We start from the raw sequence: 13633 nt of genomic DNA on the forward strand, positions 1-13633 counted from the left end.
GGGAGCCGACAATATAGCCGCAAGTGATTTTAAAAGACTTTTTTTCCTGCACAAATGACTAGTGATGGACGAACTTCCGACGGGACGTTTCGCGAACGCGAAACGCGAACGGACACAAACGTTCGCGAAAACGACCGTTCGCCGCGGGCTCCATTGACTTCAATGGGAGGCGAATTTCGCAAACCTTTAGGTCGAATTTGCGGCCACGGGGTAATTATTAGGGGGTAGCACGTAGTCCCACCACCTGGACAATAGCATAATACATGTATGAGGTGAATTTGGGATCGATAACTACAAGCATTTTTTTTTTATTTGGGAAATTGTTCTGACAATTCAGGACTATGGAGCTAATGAAGGCAATGGAGGAGAGGGAAGGTCAGGGACCAGGGTAGGCAAACAAGAGGGTGCAGGAGATACAGAGCACTGACAGCAGCACCGTAATACAGAGCACTGACATCAGCACCGTGACATACAGCGCTGACAGCAGCTCCGTGACATACAGCGCTGACAGCAGCTCCGTGACATACAGCGCTGACAGCAGCTCCGTGACATACAGCGCTGACAGCAGCTCCGTGACATACAGCGCTGACAGCAGCTCCGTGACATACAGCGCTGACAGCAGCACCGTGACATACAGCGCTGACAGCAGCTCCGTGACATACAGCGCTGACAGCAGCTCCGTGACATACAGCGCTGACAGCAGCTCCGTGACATACAGCGCTGACAGCAGCTCCGTGACATACAGCGCTGACAGCAGCTCCGTGACATACAGCGCTGACAGCAGCACCGTGACATACAGCGCTGACAGCAGCTCCGTGACATACAGCGCTGACAGCAGCTCCGTGACATACAGCGCTGACAGCAGCTCCGTGACATACAGCGCTGACAGCAGCTCCGTGACATACAGCGCTGACAGCAGCTCCGTGACATACAGCGCTGACAGCAGCTCCGTGACATACAGCGCTGACAGCAGCTCCGTGACATACAGCGCTGACAGCAGCTCCGTGACATACAGCGCTGACAGCAGCTCCGTGACATACAGCGCTGACAGCAGCTCCGTGACATACAGCGCTGACAGCAGCACCGTAAGCAGCCCCAGGAGGAAGTCAGCACAGCACAGGGATGGTGTGATCCCCTCATAATAAGAACCCCCAGGAGGAAGTCAGCACAGCACAGGGATGGTGGGAGCCCCTCATAATAAGAACACCCAGGAGGAAGTCAGCACAGCACAGGGATGGTGGGAACCCCTCATAATAAGCAGCCCCAGTAGAAATATGACACCGCTCAACCTCTTCAAAGAGGAGGGTAGGGGCATATAGTACGGTGTGCTTTTTTGGGTCAGGGAAGTGAGCCAAATGAATTAAGAAGGTCTGTGTGCTTGATTCCAAAAATTGTTTATAGACATATACATGGTCTACTGATCACATGTGTTGAATTCCTCCGAGATCCATGCCTCATTCATTTTTAGAAATGTGAGGTAGTTAACACTGTGGTGAGCTAGGCGAGTACGCTTATCGGTCACAATCCCCCCTGCTGCGCTGAACGTCCTTTCGGACAGGACACTGGATGAGGGGCAAGCCAACAGTTCGATTGCAAATTGGGCAAGCTCTGGCCAGAGGTCAAGCCTGCCCACCCAGTAGTCTAGGGGTTCATCACTCCTCAGAGCGTCCACATCGGCCGTTAACCCAATGTAGTCGGACACCTGACGGTCTAGGCGTTCCCTGATGCTGGATCCGGATGACACCTGTCGATGGGTCGGCTGAAAGAATGACCTCATATCCGAAGTCACCAACACATCTTCAAACCGGCCTCTTCTTGCAGGCGCTGTTGGATTGGTACCCGCAAATCCTTCTCTGGGAGTGGGAATTGCTCCTCTGCCAGCGCACGCAAAAGCAGAATGCAGCATTTCTCGAAGCAAGGCCTGGAAGTGCTGCATTCTGACAGCCCTCTGCGACGGCGGTAACATTTCCGCCATTTTGTGTTTGTACCGGGGGTCTAAGTACGTTGCCACCCAGTACTGGTCCTTGACCCTCATGCTTTTTATACGGGGGTCCCTATTAAAACACTGGAGCATGAAGGCCCCCATTTGCACTAAAGTGGAAGCGGTGTGGTGGCCTGGCTCCTGCTCATCATCCAGGATAATGTCGTCCTCTTCATTCTCCTCTCCCCATCCTCGCACAACAGGGATCCCAGAAAGGTTTAAAGCATGCTCTTCTTGCTCCTGCTCATCCGCCCCGGCACCATCCTCCTCTGACTCCTCATCAGACTCCTGTTGTTGACTTGTCTCAGATAGAGTAGCCCCCCCTGGGAATTCATCCAGCATTGCGACTTCCTCATCTTCCCGCTCCTGCTCCTCCACAGCCTGATCAATGACACGACGCAATGCACGCTCCAGAAAGAAGGCATAAGGTACCATGTCACTGATGGCGCCATGGCTGCGACTGACCAGTTTGGTGATCTCCTCAAATGGCCGCAGAAGTCTGCATGTGTCGCGCATGAGCAGCCACTGGCGCGGTGAAAAAAAACCCAGCTCCCCAGAACCGTTTCTTTCGCAGAGTTCATACAGGTAGACGTTAACTGCACGTTTCTGCTGGAGCAGCCTATCAAGCATATAGAAGGTTGAGTTCCATCGCGTCGGGCAATCGCAAATAAGACGTCTGACCGGCAGATGGTGTCGCCGCTGAATGTCAGCAAGGCGAGCCATGGCCGTGTAAGATCTTCTGAAATGGGCCGAGATTTTCCTTGCCTGCCGCAAGATGTCCTGGACCCCAGGGTATTTGACAAGGAATCGCTGCACGACCAAGTTTAAGACGTGTGCCATGCACGGCACGTGCGTGATTTTGCCCTGTTTCAATGCGCTAAGCAGATTGGCACCGTTGTCACACACCACTTTACCAACTGTCAAATTGAGCGGTGTTAGCCACTCATCTGCCTGTGAACGCAAAGCTGAAAGGAGTGCCGGGCCAGTGTGGCTCTTTGCTTCCAGGCACAACAGACGCAGCACGGCATGGCAACGTCTCACCTGGCATGTGGAATAGGTTCTGGGGAGCTTGGGCGGTGCAGTGGAAGAGACGCTAGCAGCGGAAAAGGAGGAGGCAGCTGAGGAGGAGAGGGAGGAGGATGGAGTAGGAGGAGGAGAAGAAGAGTCAGGCCTGCATGCAATCCGTGGCGGTAAAACCAAATCTACACGGGTGCCACGGGTTACATGCTTGACGGCCGTCAGAAGGTTCACCCAGTGGGCAGTAAAACTGATATACCTTCCCTGCCCGTGTTTGCTAGACCACGTGTCTGTGGTCAGATGTATCTTGGCACCGACACTGTGTGCCAGAGATACATTCACTTGCCGCTGAACATGGCCATATAGCTCTGGGATGCCCTTCTCTGAGAAATACTTCCTTCCTGGGACCTTCCATTGTGGTGTTCCAATGGCCACAAATTTGCGAAAGGCCTCCGAGTCCACCAGTTTATATGGCAGTAGTTGGCGGGCTATGAGTTCTGACAAGCCAGCCGCCAACCGTTGGGCAAGAGGGTTATCCGGCGTCATCATTTTTTTACGCTCAAACATTAGGCCCACGGAAGCCTGCCTTTTTGCAGAAAAATGTGAGCTTGGCGTGATGGAAGGTGGAGTGGAGGACAATTGTGAGGAGAGAGGAGAAGGAGAAGTAGAAGACGAGGCTGGACGGTGAGAGCCTGCAGTGTGGCTTTGTGTGTTCCGTTGCTCCCACTGGGCTCGGTGATGGCTGCTCATGTGCCTTCTTAAGGCGGTCGTCCCTAGGTGAGTATTGGGCTTACCGCGACTAACGCGTTGACTGCAAAGATTGCAGATGGCAACGCTATTGTCAGCAGCGGACACGTTAAAAAAAGCCCACACTGCGGAGCCATGTGCCGGTGTCCTGGGAGCGCCAGATGTGACCGTACATGGTCGATGACTCGCTCCTGATACATTTGCAGTCTGCTTTGTCCCTGCTGTGCAATGTAAGTCATTGCTGCTTCTCCTCCCTATCTGCTGGTCCATATCTCCCTCTGAACTCCCCTCCTCTTCCTCTCTTGTGGGCACCCACGTGACATCACTAGACACGTCATCATCAACGTCACCTTCCCCACCGCTATAAGTAGAGTAGGCAGCAACACCGGGGACCAACCTCCTCCTTGGGCTGATCTGGGTACTGGCGTCAGACTGCTGAGTAGCGCTTGTTGCTACCTCCTCTTCCTGATCCAATACCAAGAGTGGCTGCGCATCAGAAATGTCCTCTTGATATGGATCGGAAAATAATTCCAGTGACTCAAGCGGAAGGTATGTGGTGGTGGTGGTGGTGGTCGTGTTGTTGGTGGTAGTGTCTTTGGGGGTGCACATAGCAGAGAGTGAAGAAGAGGGTGCAGATCGAGAGGATGAGGAGGGTGCAGAAGAGTAAGGCTGAGCGAGCCACTCAACCAAGTCTGGTGCATCCTTTAAAGTAATTGAACGCACCTTCTGCAACTTCCCACTTTGGCTCAAGCCTGTTGCTCCTGCCCTACCCCTACCACCCCTGCGGAAGGGCCTGCCTCTTCCTCTGCATGTCATTTTTTAAATGACCCTGTGACAAAACTCTTAGTCCCTATACCGCTGAAGGACTGCTGCAGTATAGGTGAGCGGTCAGCAGTGGTGCACGTCAACCCTATCTATTGTGGACCTATAGCGGTCCTTACAGAACAGCAGACTGTACCGCACTCAAGCCTATGTACCGTAGCACCCTATACCAAGTTACCAGTCCTTATAAGAACTTTTGTGGACCAAGCAGGTTGTGTATTAGTGTTTAGCAGACTGTACGTCAGTCCCTATACCGCTGAAGGACTGCTGCAGTATAGGGCAGCGGTCAGCAGTGGTGCACGTCAACCCTATCTATTGTGGACCGATAGCGGTCCTTACAGAACAGCAGACTGTACCGCACTCAAGCCTATGTACCGTAGCACCCTATACCAAGTTACCAGTCCTTATAAGAACTTTTGTGGACCAAGCAGGTTGTGTGTTAGTGTTTAGCAGACTGTGCGTCAGTCCCTATACCGCTGAAGGACTGCTGCAGTATAGGGCAGCGGTCAGCAGTAGTGCACGGCAACCCTATGTATTGTGGACCGATAGCGGTCCTTACAGAACAGCAGACTGTAACGCACTCAGGCCTATGTACCGTAGCACCCTATACCAAGTTACCAGTCCTTATAAGAACTTTTGTGGACCAAGCAGGTTGTGTGTTAGTGATTAGCAGACTGTACGTCAGTCCCTATACCAATGAAGGACTGCTGCAGTATAGGGCAGCGGTCAGCAGTAGTGCACGGCAACCCTATGTATTGTGGACCGATAGCGGTCCTTACAGAACAGCAGACTGTAACGCACTCAGGCCTATGTACCGTAGCACCCTATACCAAGTTACCAGTCCTTATAAAAACTTTTGTGGACCAAGCAGGTTGTGTGTTAGTGTTTAGCAGACTGTGCGTCAGTCCCTATACCGCTGAAGGACTGCTGCAGTATAGGGCAGCGGTCAGCAGTGGTGCACGTCAACCCTATCTATTGTGGACCGATAGCGGTCCTTACAGAACAGCAGACTGTACCGCACTCAAGCCTATGTACCGTAGCACCCTATACCAAGTTACCAGTCCTTATAAGAACTTTTGTGGACCAAGCAGGTTGTGTATTAGTGTTTAGCAGACTGTACGTCAGTCCCTATACCGCTGAAGGACTGCTGCAGTATAGGGCAGCGGTCAGCAGTGGTGCACGTCAACCCTATCTATTGTGGACCGATAGCGGTCCTTACAGAACAGCAGACTGTACCGCACTCAAGCCTATGTACCGTAGCACCCTATACCAAGTTACCAGTCCTTATAAGAACTTTTGTGGAACAAGCAGGTTGTGTGTTAGTGATTAGCAGACTGTACGTCAGTCCCTATACCAATGAAGGACTGCTGCAGTATAGGGCAGCGGTCAGCAGTAGTGCACGGCAACCCTATGTATTGTGGACCGATAGCGGTCCTTACAGAACAGCAGACTGTACTGCACTCAGGCCTATGTACCGTAGCACCCTATACCAAGTTACCAGTCCTTATAAAAACTTTTGTGGACCAAGCAGGTTGTGTGTTAGTGTTTAGCAGACTGTGCGTCAGTCCCTATACCGCTGAAGGACTGCTGCAGTATAGGGCAGCGGTCAGCAGTAGTGCACGGCAACCCTATGTATTGTGGACCGATAGCGGTCCTTACAGAACAGCAGACTGTAACGCACTCAGGCCTATGTACCGTAGCACCCTATACCAAGTTACCAGTCCTTATAAGAACTTTTGTGGACCAAGCAGGTTGTGTGTTAGTGATTAGCAGACTGTACGTCAGTCCCTATACCAATGAAGGACTGCTGCAGTATAGGGCAGCGGTCAGCAGTAGTGCACGGCAACCCTATGTATTGTGGACCGATAGCGGTCCTTACAGAACAGCAGACTGTAACGCACTCAGGCCTATGTACCGTAGCACCCTATACCAAGTTACCAGTCCTTATAAAAACTTTTGTGGACCAAGCAGGTTGTGTGTTAGTGTTTAGCAGACTGTGCGTCAGTCCCTATACCGCTGAAGGACTGCTGCAGTATAGGGCAGCGGTCAGCAGTGGTGCACGTCAACCCTATCTATTGTGGACCGATAGCGGTCCTTACAGAACAGCAGACTGTACCGCACTCAAGCCTATGTACCGTAGCACCCTATACCAAGTTACCAGTCCTTATAAGAACTTTTGTGGACCAAGCAGGTTGTGTATTAGTGTTTAGCAGACTGTACGTCAGTCCCTATACCGCTGAAGGACTGCTGCAGTATAGGGCAGCGGTCAGCAGTGGTGCACGTCAACCCTATCTATTGTGGACCGATAGCGGTCCTTACAGAACAGCAGACTGTACCGCACTCAAGCCTATGTACCGTAGCACCCTATACCAAGTTACCAGTCCTTATAAGAACTTTTGTGGAACAAGCAGGTTGTGTGTTAGTGATTAGCAGACTGTACGTCAGTCCCTATACCAATGAAGGACTGCTGCAGTATAGGGCAGCGGTCAGCAGTAGTGCACGGCAACCCTATGTATTGTGGACCGATAGCGGTCCTTACAGAACAGCAGACTGTAACGCACTCAGGCCTATGTACCGTAGCACCCTATACCAAGTTACCAGTCCTTATAAGAACTTTTGTGGAACAAGCAGGTTGTGTGTTAGTGATTAGCAGACTGTACGTCAGTCCCTATACCAATGAAGGACTGCTGCAGTATAGGGCAGCGGTCAGCAGTAGTGCACGGCAACCCTATGTATTGTGGACCGATAGCGGTCCTTACAGAACAGCAGACTGTAACGCACTCAGGCCTATGTACCGTAGCACCCTATACCAAGTTACCAGTCCTTATAAGAACTTTTGTGGACCAAGCAGGTTGTGTGTTAGTGATTAGCAGACTGTACGTCAGTCCCTATACCAATGAAGGACTGCTGCAGTATAGGGCAGCGGTCAGCAGTAGTGCACGGCAACCCTATGTATTGTGGACCGATAGCGGTCCTTACAGAACAGCAGACTGTACTGCACTCAGGCCTATGTACCGTAGCACCCTATACCAAGTTACCAGTCCTTATAAGAACTTTTGTGGACCAAGCAGGTTGTGTGTTAGTGTTTAGCAGACTGTGCGTCAGTCCCTATACCGCTGAAGGACTGCTGCAGTATAGGGCAGCGGTCAGCAGTAGTGCACGGCAACCCTATGTATTGTGGACCGATAGCGGTCCTTACAGAACAGCAGACTGTAACGCACTCAGGCCTATGTACCGTAGCACCCTATACCAAGTTACCAGTCCTTATAAGAACTTTTGTGGACCAAGCAGGTTGTGTGTTAGTGATTAGCAGACTGTACGTCAGTCCCTATACCAATGAAGGACTGCTGCAGTATAGGGCAGCGGTCAGCAGTAGTGCACGGCAACCCTATGTATTGTGGACCGATAGCGGTCCTTACAGAACAGCAGACTGTAACGCACTCAGGCCTATGTACCGTAGCACCCTATACCAAGTTACCAGTCCTTATAAAAACTTTTGTGGACCAAGCAGGTTGTGTGTTAGTGTTTAGCAGACTGTGCGTCAGTCCCTATACCGCTGAAGGACTGCTGCAGTATAGGGCAGCGGTCAGCAGTAGTGCACGGCAACCCTATGTATTGTGGACCGATAGCGGTCCTTACAGAACAGCAGACTGTAACGCACTCAGGCCTATGTACCGTAGCACCCTATACCAAGTTACCAGTCCTTATAAGAACTTTTGTGGACCAAGCAGGTTGTGTGTTAGTGATTAGCAGACTGTACGTCAGTCCCTATACCAATGAAGGACTGCTGCAGTATAGGGCAGCGGTCAGCAGTAGTGCACGGCAACCCTATGTATTGTGGACCGATAGCGGTCCTTACAGAACAGCAGACTGTAACGCACTCAGGCCTATGTACCGTAGCACCCTATACCAAGTTACCAGTCCTTATAAGAACTTTTGTGGAACAAGCAGGTTGTGTGTTAGTGATTAGCAGACTGTACGTCAGTCCCTATACCAATGAAGGACTGCTGCAGTATAGGGCAGCGGTCAGCAGTAGTGCACGGCAACCCTATGTATTGTGGACCGATAGCGGTCCTTACAGAACAGCAGACTGTAACGCACTCAGGCCTATGTACCGTAGCACCCTATACCAAGTTACCAGTCCTTATAAGAACTTTTGTGGACCAAGCAGGTTGTGTGTTAGTGATTAGCAGACTGTACGTCAGTCCCTATACCAATGAAGGACTGCTGCAGTATAGGGCAGCGGTCAGCAGTAGTGCACGGCAACCCTATGTATTGTGGACCGATAGCGGTCCTTACAGAACAGCAGACTGTACTGCACTCAGGCCTATGTACCGTAGCACCCTATACCAAGTTACCAGTCCTTATAAAAACTTTTGTGGACCAAGCAGGTTGTGTGTTAGTGTTTAGCAGACTGTGCGTCAGTCCCTATACCGCTGAAGGACTGCTGCAGTATAGGGCAGCGGTCAGCAGTAGTGCACGGCAACCCTATGTATTGTGGACCGATAGCGGTCCTTACAGAACAGCAGACTGTAACGCACTCAGGCCTATGTACCGTAGCACCCTATACCAAGTTACCAGTCCTTATAAGAACTTTTGTGGACCAAGCAGGTTGTGTGTTAGTGATTAGCAGACTGTACGTCAGTCCCTATACCAATGAAGGACTGCTGCAGTATAGGGCAGCGGTCAGCAGTAGTGCACGGCAACCCTATGTATTGTGGACCGATAGCGGTCCTTACAGAACAGCAGACTGTACCGCACCCAAGCCTATGTACCGTAGCACCCTAGACAGACCAAGTTACCAGTCCTGATAAAGAGCTTTGTGGAACAAGTGAGTTGTGAATGATTAGCAGACTGCAGCAGAAGGGCAGCAGTCAAGTATAATATTCTTTCTATATTTGGAAGAAAGAATATTATACGTGTACAAGCCTATTACCGTACCACTGATACCAGTCCTGAAAAGAACCTTTGTGGAACTAATAGTAACAGCAAGTCTTTAAAATTATCCTCACTGCCTGACACACTGCTTCCTGCCTGTCCCTATACAAATTGGCAAAAAAGAGTAGGCTGGAACGATTAGCTGGAACAGCTCTTTTGTGGACCTGATAGTAACAGCTAATGATGATGATGATGATGATGATGAAGAAAGACTAATCTGGCTGAGCTGTCCCTAAAATAGCAGCATACAGCGCTCTGTCCCTTTATCTAAACTGACAAAAGAAACTCAGGCTGCTGACCTAACACCTATACCAGTCCTGAAAAGAACTTTTGTGTACCAAATAGCTAGCGTTTTCTCTGTCCCTACTCCACACAGGATCCTTTCCCTACAGTGACAGAAGAAAGAATGTAAAATGGCCACCGGATCGGGTGTATTTATAGGTTAGGGGGAATGTCCAAGTGTCCATGAGCTGTCATGTCTCAATTGGTTGTCCTGTAACACATGATAAACGTGTCACGAAAGGTTAAAGTTCTTGTATACATTAAACACGTAAGTCCGCCGGGGCGAACGACGGAAAAAGGCGTTCGAACCCGCGGACGGCGAAAGTCGGAAATTCGCCGCGAAACGACCGCCGGGCGAACCGTTCGGCCATCACTACAAATGACACTTTGTGCAGGGACAGTTCTAAGCACGGGAAACATGCGCCCCTTCACAGGCATACTATAGACACCCCCCAGGTACGAGATTTAAAGAGGAAGTAAACCCTTACAAACCACTTTGACCTACAGGTAAGCCTAGATTAAGGCTTACCTGTAGGTCCAAGAAATATCTCCTAAACCTATATGGTTTAGGAGATATTTGCCCGAAAACGGGCACCGCTGTCTACGGCGCATGCGCCGTAGACAGCGGCGCGCAGGCGCACTGAACGCGGCAGTTCCAAGAATGGAGCTGCCGCATTTGTCGACTCCCGTGCGCATGCACGGGAGTGACGTCATCGCGGCTTCGCCGAATGACAGAGGCGGAGCTGCGAGACGCCACTCCCATGCGCATGCGCGGGAGTGACGTCATCGCGGCTTCGCCGCTGTCATTCGGCGGAGCTGCGAGACGCGACAAGCAAGATGGATGCGGCGGACTACAGGGGACAGCGGTGACTTCGCTGGCTCCTGTGTCAGGTACGTGACACATAATGGGCTGCGATGCGATGTGATGCGATGCATAGTAGTCCATTATGCTTTACCTTTGCAGGGAAAAAAAGAGGAAGTAAACTCATCAGGGTTTACTTCCTCTTTAAAGGAATATTACACTTTTATTGTTTCACTTTAATCATTATTAAAATCACCGCTCCTGAAAAAACAGCCGTTTTTAAAACTTTTTTTTGCATTGATCCATGTCCCCTGGGGCAGGACCCGGGTCCCCTAACACTTTTTAGGACAGTAACCTGCATATAAGCTTTTAAAATTAGCGCTTTAGATTGTGAACGTTGGAGTCCCATAGACTTTAATAGGGTTCTAAAGTTCACACGAAGTTTAGGTCTGTTCGCAGGTTCTGGTGCGAACCGAACAGGGGGGTGTTCGGCTCATCCCTATTCACAAGCTCCCCCCTGTGTAGTTCTGGGCGGATCCCTCACTTTTCTCATGACCATCCTCACCCCATGAAGGTGAAATCTTCCATGGAGCTCCAGATTGAGGGCGATTGATGGTTATTTTGTATTTCTTCCATTCGTGAATAATCTCTCCAACAGTTGTCTTCTTCATCTCACCAAGCTTCTTGCTGATGGTCTTGTAGCCCATTCCAGCCTTGTGCAGGTCTCCAATCTTCTCCCCGACGTCCTCTGACAGCTCTTTGGTCTTCCCCATGATGGTGAGGATTGGAGGGAAGGGATTCTGTGGACAGGCGTCTTCTATACACATAACGAGTTGTCGTTAGGAGAACCTTCTTACATTGTCAGGACTGATCTGTGTACCACATGAGCACCTACTGGAGCCAGTCTGTGGGGGGAGGGTTATTGTTGGTTGGTAGGTGTTTTTTCCCCCACTGTATATAGTACATAGCCGGCCTTTCTTCAGCAAAGTTGTGAAGAAGAGCCTAGAAAATACCTGAAAGGTAGCCGAGTGCTCCACCTACTGGCTGACACTGAGAATACACAACAATCACACCTACCTGCAAGAAATCTATTCTAAGGTGTGTAATAAAATCCATACAAACCCACGACATTCACTTCATTCCTTTACATTTTATCCCATCGCTAATCTGCACTCCATATATAATTCCAGTCTCTGGGGAGAATCTTGGCCATTATGTTGGCCGGGAATCGAACCCGGGTCGTCTGCTTGGAAAGCAGCTGTGCTCACCACTGCACCACCAACACAAAAAGTTGCATGTTTTTGTTGTGTGGGGGGAAACCGGAGTACCCGGGGAAAACCCACGCAAGCACAGGGAGAACATGCAAACTCCATGCAGATGGTGTCCTGGTCAGGTCTTGAGCCGAGGACCCCAGTGCTGCAAGGCTCACCGCTAAGCCTCTGTGCTGCCCCATCTTAATGTGGAACTTCACCTAAAAAGGGAAGTTCCCCTCCTCCTCCTCCCTCGCTCCTCCTCCGCATCTTCAACCTGAACCCTGAAGGGGCGGGGACAGGACACCTCACCTGGGAATGGAAGGCTTGCTCCTAATAGATGGTGGAGACAGTCCACTGACAATACTGCTTTATATTTGTTGTGTCTTCCCGTTCACACAGCACAACTTCAACAACATTCGAAAAATTTCTACTCACCTGTAAAGGGGGAACTCCATGCAAACAAAATGACCTCCAAAATCTATACCAGACCCCCATCCGTGCACCCAGCCTGGCAGGCCAGGAAAGAGGGGGTGAGCATGCACCTCCCCCAACAGGGGCGGGCTGGGCCAGCGGACTTATCTAACACCCTCCCCCCCACCAGCGAACTTATCTAACACCCTCCCCCCACCAGCGGACTTATCTAACTCCCTCCCCCCCACCAGCGGACTTATCTAACACCCTACTCCCCAGTGGACTTATCTAACACCCTCCCCCCCACCAGCGGACTTATCTAACACCCTCCCCCCCACCAGCCTACTTATCTAACACCCTACTCCCCAGTGGACTTATCTAACACCCTCCCCCCCACCAGCGGACTTATCTAACACCCTCCCCCCCACCAGCCTACTTATCTAACACCCCCCCCACCAGCGAACTTATCTAACTCCCTCCCCCCCTCCAGCGGGCTTATCTAACACCCTCCCCCCCACCAGCGGACTTATCTAACACCCTCCCCCCCACCAGCGGACTTATCTAACTCCCTCCCCCCCACCAGCCTACTTATCTAACACCCCCCCCACCAGCGAAGTTATCTAACTCCCTCCCCCCTCCAGCGGGCTTATCTAACACCCTCCCCCCCACCAGCGGACTTATCTAACACCCTCCCCCCCACCAGCGGACTTATCTAACACCATCCCCCCACCAGCCTACTTATCTAACACCCTCCCCCCCACCAGCGGACTTATCTAACACCCTCCCCCCCACCAGCGGACTGATCTAACACCCTCCTCCCCACCAGCGGACTTATCTAACACCTTCCCCCCCACCAGCGGACTTATCTAACACCCTCCCCCCCACCAGCGGACTGATCTAACACCCTCCCCCCCACCAGCGGACTTATCTAACACCCTCCCCCCCACCAGCAGACTTATCTAACACCCTCCCCCCCACCAGTGCACTTTCCCAACCAATCACCCCCTCCGGCATGCACGGCCAGCAGCACAGACACACAGCCACCTCCTAGACCCCCCGGTCAGTGGTGCGGACTGATCTGGGAGGACACCCGCCTGCTGCATGCCTGCCACTTACCCCATCTTAGTGGTGGGTCAGGCAGCAGGTGAATTGCAGCACGATACATATAAGGGGTGGAGAGGAGAGAGGGGGCGGGGCCCTGGTGCCCCTAATGGGCCTGCATTGCATTTTGGTTCTTCTGCTTTGAATGGAGCCCTCAGTGAGCTGATTCAGTGGTTCAATGGGCCACTTGACTGGACTAGCTCTGTGGAAAGAGAAAAAGAAGAGATATTACAGAATGTTACACACGACTATGGCCTTCCATCTACATTAAAGACGTCC

General features: G+C 51.4%; 1 non-coding gene across 1 annotated transcript; it reads right to left on the reverse strand.

The window, feature by feature from the left end:
• Positions 1–11802: 11802 nt before the first annotated feature.
• Positions 11803–11874, reverse strand: TRNAG-UCC (transfer RNA glycine (anticodon UCC)). The gene has a single exon. It is a non-coding gene; the product is annotated as a tRNA-Gly (tRNA).
• Between the last annotated feature and the right edge of the window lie 1759 nt (positions 11875–13633).

Source organism: Lithobates pipiens, unplaced genomic scaffold (assembly GCF_037356315.1).
Source record: "Lithobates pipiens isolate NorthernLeopardFrog02 unplaced genomic scaffold, aLitPip1_a1.2 Scaffold_101, whole genome shotgun sequence".
In the NCBI taxonomy this organism is placed as follows: domain Eukaryota; kingdom Metazoa; phylum Chordata; class Amphibia; order Anura; family Ranidae; genus Lithobates; species Lithobates pipiens.